Source organism: Schistocerca gregaria, chromosome 7, assembly GCF_023897955.1.
Source record: "Schistocerca gregaria isolate iqSchGreg1 chromosome 7, iqSchGreg1.2, whole genome shotgun sequence".
Taxonomy (NCBI): domain Eukaryota; kingdom Metazoa; phylum Arthropoda; class Insecta; order Orthoptera; family Acrididae; genus Schistocerca; species Schistocerca gregaria.
In genome coordinates, this window is record NC_064926.1 from 281,129,702 (window position 1) to 281,138,892 (window position 9,191).

The 9,191-nt window shown below is 42.2% G+C and overlaps 1 pseudogene; it reads right to left on the minus strand.

Moving 5' to 3' along the window:
* Window positions 1-1,471: 1,471 nt before the first annotated feature.
* Window positions 1,472-1,589, minus strand: LOC126282593 (5S ribosomal RNA; annotated as a pseudogene).
* Window positions 1,590-9,191: the final 7,602 nt, after the last annotated feature.

Consider the following 9,191-nt stretch of genomic DNA (forward strand, 5'->3'; position numbering starts at 1 on the left):
AGTTAAAGTGATATGACGTCAAATACTAAAATCTGCATGACTTAATTTATTACGCCTTCACTACTAAATATATGGGCAACACGTTTCGCAGACACTATCGATACATACCAATTAGACCGATCAGGTGATCTGCACAAAGGGTACCCCTAGTAACCAATAGTAATTAATTTGTATATGAAAGAGGCAATTTCTACATATGAATTGTTTGTCATAGAAAACAAAGTTATACTGCTCCAGAACGACATAGGGGCGGTTGCCAAACATAAGGAGGAATTAATTTGAATGTTAAGCGAAATGAGAAAATAAGATAACTGGAGATGCCAGGTATAGCAGTTATGAGGAAAAGTACCGAACAACAGTCAAGTGCAGGACTGCCGAAATGCATCAAACCAAACCGACGACTAATGACCGCGACAGTGACAAAAATTTACACCAATACACAGGATGATTTCGATTGTTCCACTTGTTGCACAGTTATGGGTAGTTTTCTGTTTCATGTCATTCCTAACCGCACGCTCTCCCTCAGTGGCTTTTATGTCTCCTGGATAAGAATGTTTTGTTCTCATATGGTAAGTAATATAGTAACCAAGTTTGATAAAAATTCCTCCATCCATTCTAAAGTTTCCAGTCCCTGCCCGTCAGCTAGGTACGTTGAGCGCATCTGATCGTTATGCGGTAGTTATTGGATGAAATTGCTTCATTCATTTTTGAATTATGCTCACATTCACATGTCAACCTCTACAGCCCATCCGTATCGGTGGATGCCATCCGGTTATGGTTTGGCTCTTAGCACTATGGAACTTAACTTCTGAGGTCATCAGTGACATAGAACTACTTAAACCTAACTAACCTAACAACATCAGACACATCCATGCCCGAGACAGGATGTGAACCTTAGATCGTAGTGGGTCAATGTTCCAGCCTGTAGCGCCTAGAACCGCTCGGCCACCACGGCCGTCGGGTTATGGTTTCTTTCGATTAGTTTAAATTGTTGAGAAGCAATCGTTTTGTAATATTTTCATTGCCATTCCTTTCAACTGCTCCCTCCCCTCTCTCTGCCTGTCTGCCTGTCTCTCTCTCTCTCTCTCTCTCTCTCTCTCTCTCTCTCTCTGTTCTTCTCCAACAAAAAAGCCTTTGGGTTCCACATGTCCTCCATACCATCACCAATGAGAATAACAACCTACAAAAGTATAGATTGGATAATAGTATCATTGCATTAGTGTTACAAGCTGCCCCCGCCACTACCTTTGGTATGGGTCTTCTTATCACAAAGCACTCCGTCAAGCCCCAAGTGGCCCATCGGGACCATCCGACTGCCATGTCATCCTCAGTTGAGGATGCGGATAGGAGGGGCGTGTGGTCAGCACACCGCTCTCCCGGTCGTTACCATGGTTTTCTTTGACCGGAGCCGCTACTATTCGGTCGAGTAGCTCCTCAGTTGGAATCACGAGGCTGAGTGCACCCCGAAAAATGGCAACAGCACATGGCCGCCCGAATGGTCACCCATCTAAGTGCCCGCCACGCCCGACAGCACCTAATTTCGGTGATCTGACGGGAACCGGGGTATCCACTGCGGCAAGGCCGTTGCCATTCTTATCATAACGGACTCGTTTTCTTAAGACTCTATCAACAGAGAACACTCAGCGGAAGGCACTATACTAACGTATTGCTTAATCCTTAGCTTATTGACGCCACTTCATAACCAGAAAATAATGTATGTACGCCTGATTTGTTGAGTGGTAACGTGCTTGCCTCCCATGCAGCGGGCCCGGGTTCGATTCCCGGCCGGGTTGGACATTTTCTCGTGGACTGGATATTGTGTTGTTCTTATCATCATTTCATCCTCATCACCGGCCACCAAGTCGTCGAATGTGGCGTCGACTCAAATAAGTCTTGCACTCGGAGGCCGAACTTACCCGGATGGGGCCTCCCGGCCAACAATGCCATACGATCATTCCATTTCAATGTATGTAGAAATATTTCCGAACAGGGTAGTTAATTTGTTCTACACTATACCCTTTCTTCCTCAAGAAATTGCGAGATCATAATAGTTACCAATAGAGTACAGTGTATGATTAGTTATCAGCAGCTATGTGCCCAGTCATTTCATAATTCTGCTCAGTCTTTTGATGTAACGTTTAAATAAAATTTTGCTAGCCTTATTGTACACTAATCATCAATAACAACAAAAATGATATTACCATGGTGGTCTTTCTCCAATAAACATGTGTGAAATAGCTCGAGTCGTTCCAGCCTTCTGCTCATATTTCCGTGATACCCACTACCTAATATCTGCCACTAGCCCTAGGACGGCACGAGAACCATTGCTCCCACAGCATTTTTTTCTCATACAGTAAACCACCCCGAGTAAACGGCCGACAGTTCCAGAGTGAAATCTTATCGGTGGCAGATTCAGTAGGGGAGAATGTTGTAACATTGATCACTTTTCAGACTTTCGACCCCAAATAGAAGCTAAACAAATTTTTCTATTCCGTTTTCAAATGATAGCACTCAATTTTTGTGTAGTTCAGTCAGTCTCTGAAATTACAAAAATTGCTCTGTAAAGGTAAGGTTTTTCGAACGAGCAAAAGTGTTCCAAGATACAACATGGTAATATATCTATGAACAAATATGCTATTGATAATGACAAGCTTTCATTTGCGACAATTCCATCATTAATGTTTTAATTGCCATCTTTCACCTTAACACTGTACTATACAGTCATAGTAAGTGAAATCAAATTAAATGAAACTATTCTAAAAAACCAGTTGCAAGGCCAATACTGGAAACTAAAATAACACACCATGGGCAAAATAGGTATTACAGAAACTATTTTCATTTGCAAATATAATTTATTGCATGGTAAAAGCCCTTCCTCCTTTCCAGACACAAGATGTTGCACGACCGATTAAGTATAGCTTAGCCGTAGATGCCTTATATTACTAGCTTTAGAAGTGTACAGAAATTTAAATGGCCTAAAGCATGAATAACCTGTAAAAGAGTACGTGGTTTGGGGATGGGGAGAGAAACTTCTGACACCAATGTGAATGTATAAAATGAGTGGGAAGGGGGAAGAAGGTAGAAAAATATGCCTTGTGGCGACAGGATGAAGGAGGTCGAGCGGTCAGGATTAGAGGGTGGGCAACCAGGTCTGCCGTTAACTGACAACACATGAAATTAGGTACAATAATGAGGATATATTTCCTAGTACGGTATACAAAGGGCGGGACTAGAGTCGGAAGTTATCAGTTTTAGGCCAGTCTAGAAGGTCGATTGAACAATCAACGAAAGGATAACGTTCTACGAGTCGGGCCATAGAATGTTAAAAGCTTGAACGTGGTAGGGAAACTAGAAAATCTGAAAAGGGAAATGCAAAGGCTCAATCTAGATATAGTAGGGGTCAGTGAAGTGAAGTGGAAGGAAGTCAAGAATTTCTGGTCAGATGAGTATCGGGTAATATCAACAGCAGCAGGAAATGGTATAACAGGTGTAGGATTCGTTATGAATTGGAAGGTAGGGCAGAGGGTGTATTACTGTGAACAGTTCAGTGACCAGGTTGTTCTAAACAGAATCGACAGCAGACCAACACCGACAACGATAGTTCAGGTATACATGCCGACGTCGCAAGCTGAAGATGAACAGATAGAGAAAGTGTATGAGGATATTGAAAGGGTAATGCAGTATGTAAATGGGGACGAAAATCTAATAGTCATGGGCGACTGGAATGCAGTTGTAGGGGAAGGAGTAGAAGAAAAGGTTACAGGAGAATATGGGCTTGGGACAAGGAATGAATGAGGAGAGAGACTAATTGATTTCGGCAACAAGTTTCAGCTAGTAATAGCGCATACCCTGTTTAAGAATCACAAGAGGAATAGGTGTACTTGGAAAAGGCCGGGAGGTACGGGAAGATTTCAATTAGATTACATCATGGTCAGACAGAGATTCCGAAATCAGATACTGGATGGTAAGGCGTACCAAGGAGCAGATATAGACTCAGATCACAATATAGTAGTGATGAAGAGTAGGCTGAAGTTCAAGACATTACTCAAGAAGAATCAATACGCAAAGAAGTGGGATAGGGAAGTTCTAAGAAATGACGAGATACGTTTGAAGTTCTCTAACGATATAGATACAGCAATAAGGAAAAGCGCAGTGGGCAACACAGTTGAAGAGGAATGGACGTCTCTAAAAAGGCCATCACAGAAGTTGGGAAGGAAAACATAGGTACAAAGAAGGTAGGTGCGAACAAACCATGGGTAACAGAAGAAATACTTCAGTTGATTGATGAAAGGAGGAAGTACAAACATGTTCCAGGAAAATCAGGAATACAGAAATACAAGTCGCTGAGGAATGAAATAAATAGGAAGTGCAGGGAAGCTAAGACGAAATGGCTGCAGGAAAAATGTGAAGACATGGAAAAAGATATGATTGTCGGAAGGACAGACTCAGCATACAGGAAAGTCGAAACAACCTTTGGTGACATTAAAAGCAACGGTGGTAACATTGAAAGCCTCTATGAGGGTGAAGATTTGTCTGATGTGATAGAAGAAGGAACAGGAGTCGATTTAGAAGAGATAGGGGATCCAGTATTAGAATCATAATTTAAAAGAGCTTTGGAGGACTTACGGTCAAAGAAGGCAGAAGGGATAGATAACATTCCATCAGAATTTCAAAAATCATTAGGGGAAGTGGCAACAAAACGACTATTCACGTTGGTGTGTAGAATATATGAGCCTGGCGACATACCATCTGACTTTCGGAGAAGCATCATCCACACAATTCCGAAGACGGCAAGAGCTGACAAGTGCGAGAATTATCGCACAATCAGCTTAACAACTGATGCATCGAAGCTGCTTACAAGAATAATATACAGAACAATGGAAAAGAAAATTGAGAATGCGCTAGGTGACGATCAGTTTGGCTTTGGGAAAAGTAAAAGCACGAGAGAGGCAATTCTGACGTTACGGCTAATAAAGAAAGCAAGGCTAAAGAAAAATCAAGACACGTTCATAGCGTTTGTCGACCTAAAAAAACCGTTCCACAATATAAATTGGTGCAAGCTATCCAAGATTCTGAAAAAAGTAGGGGTAAGCTATAGGGAGAGACGGGTCATATACAATATGTATAACAACCAAGAGGGAATAATGGGAGTGGACGATCAAGAACGAAGTGCTCGTATTAAGAAGGGAGTAAGACAAGGTGTAGCCTTTCGCCCCTACTCTTCAATCTGTACATGGAGGAATCAATGATGGAAATAAAAGAAAGGTTCAGGAGTGGAATTAAAATACAAGGTGAAAGGATATCAATGATACGATTGGCTGATGACATTGCTATCCTGAGTGAAAGTGAAGAAGAATTAAATGATCTACTGAACGTAATGAACAGTCTAATGAGTACACAGTATGGTTTGAGAGTAAATCGGAGAAAGACGAAGGTAATGAGAAGTAGTAGAAATGAGAACAGCGAGAAACTTAACATCAGGATTGAAGGTCACGAAGTCAATGAAGTTAAGGAATTCTGATACCTAGGGAGTAAAATAACCAATGACGGACGGAGCAAGGAGGACATCAAAAGCAGACTCACTATGGCAAAAAAGGAATTTCTGGCCAAGAGAAGTCTACTAATATCAAATACCGGCCTTAATTTGAGGAGGAAATTTCTGAGGATGTACGTGTAGAGTACAGAATTGTATTTTAGTGAAACATGGACTTTGGGAAAACCGGAAGAGAAGAGAATTGAAGCATTTGAGATGTGGTGCTATAGACGAATGTTGAAAATTAGGTGGACTGATAAGGTAAAGAATGAGGAGGTTCTACGCAGAATCGGAGAGGAAAGGAATATATGGAAAACACTGACAAGGAGAAGGGACAGGATGATCGGACATCTGCTAAGACATGAGGGAATGACTTCCATGTTACTACAGGGAGCTGTAGAGAGCAAAAACTGTAGAGGAAGACAGAGATTGGAACACGTCAATCAAATAAATGAGGATGGAGGTTGCAAGTGCTACTCTGTGATGCAGAGGTTAGCACAGGAAAGTTATTCGTGGCGGGCCGCATCAAACCAGTCAGTAGACTCATGACAAAAAAAAAGGAGGCCGAACAGTTAAGTGAAATGGGCGACGGAAGGGGTAGCGGTTCATGTTAACTGAAGTTAGTGGCCGGTAGTGAAAAGCAGCGGCAGAGACCCTGCCTTCAGAAAGGATGTCTGTTCTTCTCGAGGTCTGGATTACAAGAAAGAGAAGCAACATTGTTCTGCCCCGCGGAACTCCAACGTCCACACACGAGATCGGTATCCCGTGCACGCTATTGGCTAAAACCAATGGCGTGATTTGCTCGCAGTTTTAGCAGAGGGCTCATGGCGACTCCAATCAACAGGTTTAACGGGACAGAGCAGTCTCGGTTTTCAAAGGCAAGCGACTTGTGTCACGTAGACAGGCGTGAATTACTCTGGGTGAAAAGTTGTAAAGATTCCACTGGTCTTTCGAAATAAATTTTTAAACTAATTAAGTAAAATATTCCTTAACTGGCTGCCATCCTGTATATTCCTTCCCCCTTCCAGAGAAGTGGTGACAAACATTGTTCACAAAAGGGCGTCGATCACTCCTCAGAAAGACGTTTTCCTGTTTTAGGGTCCTTAATGCTATGGGAGGGATGTGTTGCAATTCTTTTAATTTTTTGTAGCGCGGGGTGGGGGAATTCCATGTAGTCAAATTACTCAATTTTCATGAGTTACAAAAATAGTAAAATAAATATCAACTGTCCATTCTTTCTCTTCTGTAATAATCGATATCATCACTGTCCATATAATCAAGTCTTAAAACAAACAAAGTTAAAATAATCCCAGAAAGCTTCACAAAATAGCAGATGCCCTTCCTGCCCCCCTGTGCCCCCAGGAAGGAATTGGTGTACACAACCTGTCTGTGTCTGATGTAAGCCATGAAATAGTGCAAACGTGTTGCACATGCCTGCAAGTCGTGTAACTGAGGCTGAACGTAGGGATCAGCCCGGTATTCACCTAGGGGGTGTGGAAAACCGCCTAAGAGCCACATCCAGGCTGGCCGGCACACCGGCCCTATGTCGTTAATCCGCCAGGCGGATTCGATCCGGGGCCGACGCGCCTACCCGAGTTCAGGAAGCTACCCTGGCGGGTCTCTGTGGTAATCAAATTATTTGGATAAATAGCATAATAAATTGAATTACTGCAGAACATTAATACCAGGCTTGGTTGGATTTGTATTAAGTACATTTCAACCTTAGTAAAATCTTACTATGTCATCGGATTATTTCTGAGGGTAATAGTTGCACAAATCTGGTGAGGCTCTGAAATATTAACACATTTCAGTAGAATGGACGATTCAGGTACAAAGTCCGGTAGATGGGGTACCGTATAACACACATGTCTGTTCTTCTCGAGGTCTGGATTTAACCCACGTAAAATACAAAGTAAAAAGCCTTTTCTTATACTGGTAAACACTAGAATTAAGGATGAAATCAGGGGAATGTCATAAGGCATAAAATGTGCTTGTAAAACCAGTTTATAGGCATGGAGTACACACAGGCTAAACTCTACAAAAGGTAATTAAAAGGAGTGTCCATAGTGACAAAACAGCTAACAATATTCTCGTCCCATTCACAAAGTTCATATAAAGATTGGGAAAGAATGCAGTGAGTTTCTAATCAGTTCACAAAATACGAAAAGGTTCACATCTAGAATGGGGTTCTGTGCGACACAAACGCACGCACTGTTTATAAAACCTTTCACTGACAGGAGAAGTGCAGGCGGTAAAGTGTGACGTACACAAACTTTAATGGCCGTTCTCTCTAGCAGGGTGATGGAGGGGGTATTATCTGTGGAGTAACCCACGTCTTGGGGGAGGGGAAAGAGCAGGAAGGTAAGTGCAAGGGATGAGGAACGGCGAGAGGGGCGAAGGGGAAGTGGTAGTGGCATTTTCAGCACTCGGCACAGCAGGTGGCGGGTACCGGCGGTATAGTGCAAAGTAGGAGTAAAAACACAGGTAATGATCCACACACAGCGACACCAAATTTGTACATGAAGAGATCCTATTATAGAACAAAACCAAATGCAATGCGCCATAGTAAAAAACATGTATGGAGGCTCAGTTAAGATCGTTAGTACAGTACTTGCATTAATTCTTAAACAGATATTGGATGACAGAGTGCATTTCAGTGTTGATTTTCAGCAAACACAAAATTCAGATAAACTTGAAGTAACAGGGTGAACTACCAAAAAAAGGGTGCGAAATACTGCGACATTGTACGATAAAGTTTTTATTCATTTGGGTGGAGGTCTCTTGCTAACTAAATTCTCAACAAGGCAGCGCGTTACTGCGCTTGGGTGATGACGTCACGTCATGGGTGCTAATCATCAATAAATTACTTCGTAAGAAGTAGGGTGAATAATAACGGAACTTGTGTTAGTCTGGGAGAACTCTCTATCTCACTTACCGCTCTACAGTGAGAAGGTAGCGCAATTCTTCTCAACTTCAGGGACACATTCAGCTCTTCTCGGGTGCTTCATTTAGCTAGGATTTCCACGAAGATGCATATCGTAGCGGGCAAGTTAGGGGTTTACGGAAGGTGTTATACGGTACTATACTTCGGAGGAAGCTCGGAAATGAAGAGCGCCACGAAGCTAAACGGCGGTACACGGAAAGACACCCCATAACGGCCGGGTTTGCTATTGCGATGCTTTTACGCTTCACATTCCATCAGCTGACGGTCGCTTGCTTCCAAACTCCACTCAGAGCTATAGTCTGGTCAGCGGGTATGAGAATGAACAACTCGGAACCATTTTTTAACCTTGGGCAGCTTGAAAGGGAACAGGAAATAAATGCTTCTAAAACGACAGTAGGCTTAGCTCATCTGCTAAGCGGAGAAACAGTGGAATATTAGTTACAAAAGTTAGATTAAAATTCGCAGTTTCACAATCTATTGAGCAATAAAAGACAAATAGAACAGTCACCCAAGGAGGGGCTCCACATTCTAAGTTTGACAACAAAACAAAACGTTCAACCACGAATGCTCGGAAAAAGTAACGTAGTAGAAAAACTTTAGTAAGGTAAACTTGATGCATTCTTTCGAAAGGCAAATCCAATCATTGTCATTAAAGGAGGTCTAAAAGTTGATACAGTACAATACAAAATTTAGGCAACAAAGCTGAATAATGCA